This window comes from Neophocaena asiaeorientalis, unplaced genomic scaffold, assembly GCF_003031525.2.
Source record: "Neophocaena asiaeorientalis asiaeorientalis breed wild unplaced genomic scaffold, Neophocaena_asiaeorientalis_V1.1 scaffold515, whole genome shotgun sequence".
In the NCBI taxonomy this organism is placed as follows: domain Eukaryota; kingdom Metazoa; phylum Chordata; class Mammalia; order Artiodactyla; family Phocoenidae; genus Neophocaena; species Neophocaena asiaeorientalis.
This window is the reverse complement of record NW_020175829.1, coordinates 4,274,976-4,282,830: the sequence shown is the minus strand read 5'-3', so window position 1 is coordinate 4,282,830 and position 7,855 is coordinate 4,274,976. Positions and strand designations below refer to the sequence as shown.

The 7,855-nt window shown below is 37.8% G+C and overlaps 1 protein-coding gene and 1 pseudogene across 1 annotated transcript in view; both read left to right on the top strand.

Moving 5' to 3' along the window:
- TBCA (tubulin folding cofactor A) overlaps positions 1-7,855 on the top strand; it is a 102,138-nt gene that overhangs the window by 53,839 nt on the left and 40,444 nt on the right. The gene's annotated exons all lie outside the window — the stretch shown is intronic.
- On the top strand, positions 4,693-5,121 carry LOC112391443 (60S ribosomal protein L12 pseudogene; annotated as a pseudogene).

Below are 7,855 nucleotides of genomic sequence, written 5' to 3'. Positions count from 1 at the left end.
ACGAACCTGTGTCCCCTGCATCGGCAGGCGGAGTCTCAACCACTGCGCCACCAGGGAAGCCCTGTTGGAAGATTTTAAATCACAGTTTCAATTTCATTTCTTGCGATTGGTCTGTTCATATTTTCTGTTTCTTCCTGGTTCACTCTTCGAAGGTTATACCTCTCTAGGAATTTGTCCCATTTCTTCCAGGTTGTCCATTTTATTGGCATAGAGTTGCCTGTAGTAGTCTCTTAGGATGCTTTGTATTTCTGCGGTTTATGTTGTAACTTCTTTTTCATTTCTAATTTTATTATTTGAGTCCTCTCCCTCTTTTTCTTGATGAGTCTGGCTAATGGTTTATCAATTTTGTTTATCTTTTCAAAGATCCAGTTTTTAGTTTTATTGATCTTTGCAATTGTTTATCTTTGTTTCTATTTCATTTATTTCTGCTCTGATCTTTATGATTTCTTTCCTTCTGCTAACTTTGGGTTTTGTTTGTTCTTCTTTCTCTAGTTCCTTTGGGTGTAAGTTTCAATTGTTTATTTGAGATTTTTCTTGTTTGTTGAGGTAGGCTTGTATTGCTATAATCTTCCCTCTTAGAACTGCTTTTGCTGCCACCCGTAGGCTTTTGATCATCGTGTTTTCATTGTCATTTGTCTCTAAGTATTTTTTGATTTCCTCTTTGATTTCTTCAGTGATCTCCTAGTTATTTAGTAATGTACTGTTTAGCCTCCATGTGTTTATGTTTTTACTTTTTTTTTTTACCCTCTAATTGATTTCTAATCTCATAGCATTGTTGTCAGAAAAGATGCTTGATATGATTTCAATTTTCTTAAATTTACTGAGGCTTAATTTGTGACCCAAGATGTGATCTCTTCTGGAGAATGTTCCGTGTGCACTTGAGAAGAAAGTGTAATCTGATGTTTTTGGACGGAATGTCCTATAAATATCAGTTAAATCTGTCTGGTCTATTATGTCATTTAAAGCTTGTATTTCCTTATTAATTTTATGTTTGGATGATCTGTCCATTGGTGTAAGTGAGGTGTTAAAGTCCCCCACTATTATTGTGTTACTGTCAATTTCCTCTTTTATAGCTGTTAGCAGTTGCCTTATGTGTTGAGGTGCTCCCATGTTGGGTGCATATATATTTATAATTGTTATATCTTCTTCTTGGATTGATCCCTTGATCATTATGTAGTGTCCTTCCTTGTCTCTTGTAACATTCTTTATTTTAAAGTCTATTTTATCTGATATGAGTATTGCTACCCCAGCTTTGTTTTGATTTCCATTTGCATGGAATATCTTTTTCCATGCCCTCACTTTCAGTCTGAATGTGTCCCTAGGTCTGAAGTGGGTCTCTTGTAGACAGCATATATATGGGGCTTGTTTTTGTATCCATTCAGCGAGCTTGTGTCTTTTGGTTGGAGGATTTAATCCATTCACGTTTAAGGTAATTATCAATATGTAAGTTCTTGTTACCATTTTCTTAATTGTTTTGGGTTTGTTTTGTAAGTCCTTTTCTTCTCTAGTGTTTCCCATTTAGAGAAGTTCCTTTAGCATTTGTTGTAGAGCTGGTTTGGTGGTGCTGAATTCCCTTAGCTTTTGCTTGTCTGTAAAGCTTTTGATTTCTCCATCGAATCTGAATGAGATCCTTGCCAGATAGAGTAATCTTGGTTGTAGGTTCTTCCCTTTCATCAGTTTAAGTATATCATGCCACTCCCGTCTGACTTGTAGAGTTTCTGCTGAGAAATCAGCTGTTAACCTTATGGGAGTTCCCTTGTATGTTATTTGTCGTTTTTCCCTTGCTGCTTTCAATAATTTTTCTTTGTCTTTAATTTTTGCCAATTTGATTACTATGTGTCTTGGCGTGTTTCTCCTTGGGTTTATCCTGTATGGGACTCTCTGCGCTTCGTGGACTTGGGTGGCTATTTCCTTTCCCATGTTAGGGAAGTTTTTGCCTATAATCTCTTCACATATTTTCTCTGGTTCTTTGTCTCTCTCTTCTCCTTCTGGGACCCCTGTAATACGAATGTTGTTGCATTTAATGTTGTCTCAGAGGTCCCTTAGGCTGTCTTCATTTCTTTTCATTCTTTTTTCTTTAATCTGTTCTGCAGCAGTGAATTCTACCATTCCGTCTTACAGGTCACTTATGCGTTCTTTTACCTCAGTTATTCTGCTACTGATTCCTTCTAGTGTATTTTTCATTTCAGTTATTGTGTTGTTCACCTCTGTTTGTTTGTTCTTTAATTCTTCTAGGTCTTTGTCTTCTGGAGAATGTTCCGTGTGCACTTGAGAAGAAAGTGTAATCTGATGTTTTTGGACGGAATGTCCTATAAATATCAGTTAAATCTGTCTGGTCTATTATGTCATTTAAAGCTTGTATTTCCTTATTAATTTTATGTTTGGATGATCTGTCCATTGGTGTAAGTGAGGTGTTAAAGTCCCCCACTATTATTGTGTTACTGTCAATTTCCTCTTTTATAGCTGTTAGCAGTTGCCTTATGTATTGAGGTGCTCCCATGTTGGGTGCATATATATTTATAATTGTTATATCTTCTTCTTGGATTGATCCCTTGATCATTATGTAGTGTCCTTCCTTGTCTCTTGTAACATTCTTTATTTTAAAGTCTATTTTATCTGATATGAGTATTGCTACCCCAGCTTTGTTTTGATTTCCATTTGCATGGAATATCTTTTTCCATGCCCTCACTTTCAGTCTGAATGTGTCCCTAGGTCTGAAGTGGGTCTCTTGTAGACAGCATATATATGGGGCTTGTTTTTGTATCCATTCAGCGAGCTTGTGTCTTTTGGTTGGAGGATTTAATCCATTCACGTTTAAGGTAATTATCAATATGTAAGTTCTTGTTACCATTTTCTTAATTGTTTTGGGTTTGTTTTGTAAGTCCTTTTCTTCTCTAGTGTTTCCCATTTAGAGAAGTTCCTTTAGCATTTGTTGTAGAGCTGGTTTGGTGGTGCTGAATTCCCTTAGCTTTTGCTTGTCTGTAAAGCTTTTGATTTCTCCATCGAATCTGAATGAGATCCTTGCCAGATAGAGTAATCTTGGTTGTAGGTTCTTCCCTTTCATCAGTTTAAGTATATCATGCCACTCCCGTCTGACTTGTAGAGTTTCTGCTGAGAAATCAGCTGTTAACCTTATGGGAGTTCCCTTGTATGTTATTTGTCGTTTTTCCCTTGCTGCTTTCAATAATTTTTCTTTGTCTTTAATTTTTGCCAATTTGATTACTATGTGTCTTGGCGTGTTTCTCCTTGGGTTTATCCTGTATGGGACTCTCTGCGCTTCGTGGTCTTGGGTGGCTATTTCCTTTCCCATGTTAGGGAAGTTTTTGCCTATAATCTCTTCACATATTTTCTCTGGTTCTTTGTCTCTCTCTTCTCCTTCTGGGACCCCTGTAATACGAATGTTGTTGCATTTAATGTTGTCTCAGAGGTCCCTTAGGCTGTCTTCATTTCTTTTCATTCTTTTTTCTTTAATCTGTTCTGCAGCAGTGAATTCTACCATTCCGTCTTACAGGTCACTTATGCGTTCTTTTACCTCAGTTATTCTGCTACTGATTCCTTCTAGTGTATTTTTCATTTCAGTTATTGTGTTGTTCACCTCTGTTTGTTTGTTCTTTAATTCTTCTAGGTCTTTGTTAAACATTTCTTGCATCTTCTTGATCTTTGCCTCCATTCTTTTTCCGAGATCCTGGATCATCTTCACTATGATTATTCTGAATTCTTTTTCTGGAAGGTTTCCTATCTCCACTTCATTTAGTTGTTTTTCTGGGGTTTTATGTTGTTCCATGATTTGGTACATAGCCCTCTGCCTTTTCATCTTGTCTCTCTTCCTGTGAATGTGGCGTTTGTTCCACAGGCTGCAGGATTGTAGTTCTTCTTGCTTCTCCTGTCTGTCCTCTTGCCCGTGGTCCCCAGGACTGTCGCAGCTTTGGCTGGTGGGGCCCCTCCTGAGCCAGCAGCCTCAGTTAGGCCACCCTCCCCTCAGGCTCCAGGGCAGTTCAGTCTGTTGTTTTGTTTTTAATGCAAACCTGTGAGTAGGATGTATAAAACTGTGCTTCTCATGTTTGCCCTTAAGAATGTATGTAAAGGGTGTACAGAATAATGAAGAATGAAAAACATGCATATGGGTATGTGAAGGACAAATTAAGCCAAATAAACTTGAATGCTCTTATTGTGTTAGCTTTAACAGAGTAGAATTACAAAATTCATATTCAGTAGGCAGGAAGCTAATATCTAATTTTCACTAGAATAGTTAATACTATTTTAGGGAAATTAAAATAATTTCTTGTTAGTTGTCAACATGGGCTAAAAACTAGCAGTTGGATCATACCAAAGGTAATGATGGCATCATATTGAATTGGAGGTGGTGTTCTGCATGGTGCCATAGGCGCTATGTTAAATACAATTTTATTTAAATCATATTAATTACCTGGGAGAAAGCATGCAAGAAAATCCACAAAGGATGCAACTTTGGATTGTAATTAGAACAGAGCTGAAAGGAACTAGAGTGATGAGGCATGCCTAGGTAAACATAATGAAATTTCCTTTGAAAAATTAATTCCCTTGAGAGGAAAATTGAGCAAATTATATGCATTAAAAATGTTTTGCTTTCGGCTTTCGGCTCGGAGGAGGCCAAGGTGCAACTTTCTTTGATTGTCCTGAATCCAGGTTCATCCGACACCAGCCGCCTCCACCATGCCACCTAAGTTCGACCCCAATGAGATCAAAGTTGTGTACCTGAGGTGCACCGGTGGGGAAGTCGGTGCCACATTTGCCCTTTCCCCCATGATCAGTCCCCTGGGTCTGTCTCCAAAGAAAGCTGGTGATGACATTGCCAAAGCAACTGGTGATTGGAAGGGTCTGAGGATTACAGTGAAACTGACCATTCAGAACCAACAGGCCCAGATTGAGGTGGTACCTTCTGCCTCTGCCCTGATCATCAGAGCCCTCAAGGAACTGCCAAGAGACAGAAAGAAGCAGAAAAACATTAAGCACAGTGGAAACATCACTTTTGTTGAGATTGTCAACATTGCCCGACAGATGTGGCATCGATCTTTAGCTAGAGAACTCTCTGGAACCATTAAAGAGATCCTGGGGACCGTCTAGTCTGTGGGCTGCAATGTTGATGGCTGCCACCCTCACGACATCTTAGATGACATCAACAGTGGTGTGATGGATTGCCCAGCTAGTTAACAACTGCAAAGGAAAATAATAAAGTGTTATTTGACAACCAGTGGGGAAAAAAAAAGTTTCGTTTCTAATTTGGCATTTGCCAATGAATGAAAGTTGAGTACCTCAGTTAATAGCCTGTCTTTCCATGTTGTGATCCTTTCTATCTAGGATATCAGTAACCAAAATCTCTTCATAATATGTGAAATCTATATATATGATTTCATAGGATCTAGACACCCATTTGCTTATAGGAACATGTTTAAGATTGAGAGAAATTCTGAAACAGGAGACTTGTAGCCACTCTTTGTGGAGAACTATAACTCTAGAAAATCTTTTTAGTAATGTCCCAAATCACTAATTGTTTTCATTTTTTCTTTAAAGAGGAAAGATTGTAATAAGTTTCCACATCTATCAGTAATGCCCACCCTGAATATTAAATTAATGAGACTCTACCAAGAAATTACTTCTCAAGTCTTCTAGAAGTTTCTCCTCCTAAACAAGAAAAACAAAAATGTTAGCTGTCTTTCACTTTACCATTAAATTAAAATACTATATTTTGTGAAAAGTGCTTTCTTATCCACATAAATCGTGAAGCCATAGAGATAAGATTGATAGACCTGAGTATATAAACATTATACAATAAAATTTCTCTAGGAGAACAGAACAGAAAATGAGGTAAAAGGAAGAAAAATCAAATAAGATGGAAAAACATGCGACATATTGGGCAAAGTATTTACCAACTACATGCCAGATAAAGGATAAGATCTAGAATATAAAAAGAGTTCTTACAAATTAATAAGAGAGATGAACACTCCACCATAAAGATAGATAAAAATATAAACAGAAAATTTACATACAAAGAAAGGAGAATTGGATGACATATGAAATAATAACACTATGAACTACATATGGTTGTAAGTACTTCATAGATATTATTAACCCATTTAATTCTCCCAGCTATTGGCAGATACTGTTGTTATCCTTGCTTTACCATTGAGGAACTGAGGCACCAAGAATTTAAGGAACCTGAACCAGTGGAACCTGCATTCAAATTCAGAAAGTCAGACTGTACCCTTAATGACTATAACTCACTAATAATCACAAAAATACAAGCACAGCTATGATATTATTGGTCACCTATAACATTGGCATAAATGAAAACACCAGTACCAAGTGTTGGTGAGAGAAATGGGCTCTCTTCTCACTGTTGATGCAAATGTCAGTTGGTACAGTCTTTATGGAGGGCAATTTGGCAATACATATCACTAAGTAAAATGTACATACCCTTAGACCTAGAAGCCATGCTACGATTTTCATTTAAATAAGATATGCAGACAAGGGTATAGATGTATGTACAATTATGTTCATCTCGGTGTTTACAATAATACTTTAAAATTGGAAATAATTTAAGTTTTCATCGATAAGATATTGCTTAAAATCTGCTGCATGCGATCAGTGAAACACCATACATATAGTTATTAAAAAATACCTGATATAGGGCTGTATGCATTAACATGGAAGGATTTCCACAACCTACTGAGTGAGACTAGACAAGTTCACTGTGAAGGAAGGGATAGTATTTGTCTTGTTCATTGCCCACTGCTTGGAACAGTGTAAGCATATGGTAACTATTGGATGGATGGATGGATGGATGGATGGATGGACAGATGGATAGGAGAATATGGTATAGTGAAAAGATTCTAAGACTTTAAACTGGAAGGTTTCTGTTTTGTTCCCTCCTAGTAACAACAGATCACTGGAATTCAAGCTCTTTAAAGCATTGGTGTTCCACAAATATTTCTCTAAAAAGAAGCAATTCAGCTTGTGTTAACATCTGTATTAATTTCTTAGGGCTGCCAATATAAAATTACTGTGAACTGGGTGGCTTAACACAACTAAAATTTATTCTCTCACGTTTCTGGAGGCTAGAAGTCTGGAATCAAGGTGTCAGCAAATCATGCTCTTCCCTCCATCCTTCCTTGCCTCTTCTAGCTTCTTATGGTTGCCAGCAATCCTCCGTTTTCTTTGGCTTTTGGCAATATAACTCCGGTCTCTGCTTCTGTCTTTACATGGCCTTCTTCCTGGTGTGTCTCTTATAAGGACACCAGTCATTGGACTTAGGCCCCATGCCAATCCTGTATGACCTCATCTTAATGAATTATGTCTATAGAAAACCTATTTCCAGGCTTTCCTGTTGGCACAGTGGTTAAGAATCTGCCTTCCGATGCAGGGGACACAGGTTTGAACCCTGGTCCAGGAAGATCCCACATGCTGCAGAACAACTAAGCCCATACGCCACAACTACTGAGCCCGCGTGCCGCAACTACTGAAGCCCGTGCTCAATAGTTGCACAGCCTAGAGAAGCCTTCTCTGCAACAAGAGAAGCCACCGCAATGAGAAGCCCATGCGCCACAACGAAGAGTAGCCCCCGCTCGCCACTACTAGAGAAAAGCCCACGCACAGCAACAAAGACCGAACACAGCCAAAAATAAAATAAATAAAATAAAAAAAAAAAAAGAACCTATTTCCAAATAAGATCACATTCTGAGGTTCTGGGTAGACAAGAATTTTGGGCAACACTATTCAACTCCTTACAACATCTCAGCTGAATACAGCCTTAAGGATGGAGTCTTACTAAATAGTCAAACTTTCAAGTTTTACTTTTTTTTTTTTTTTTTTTTTTTTT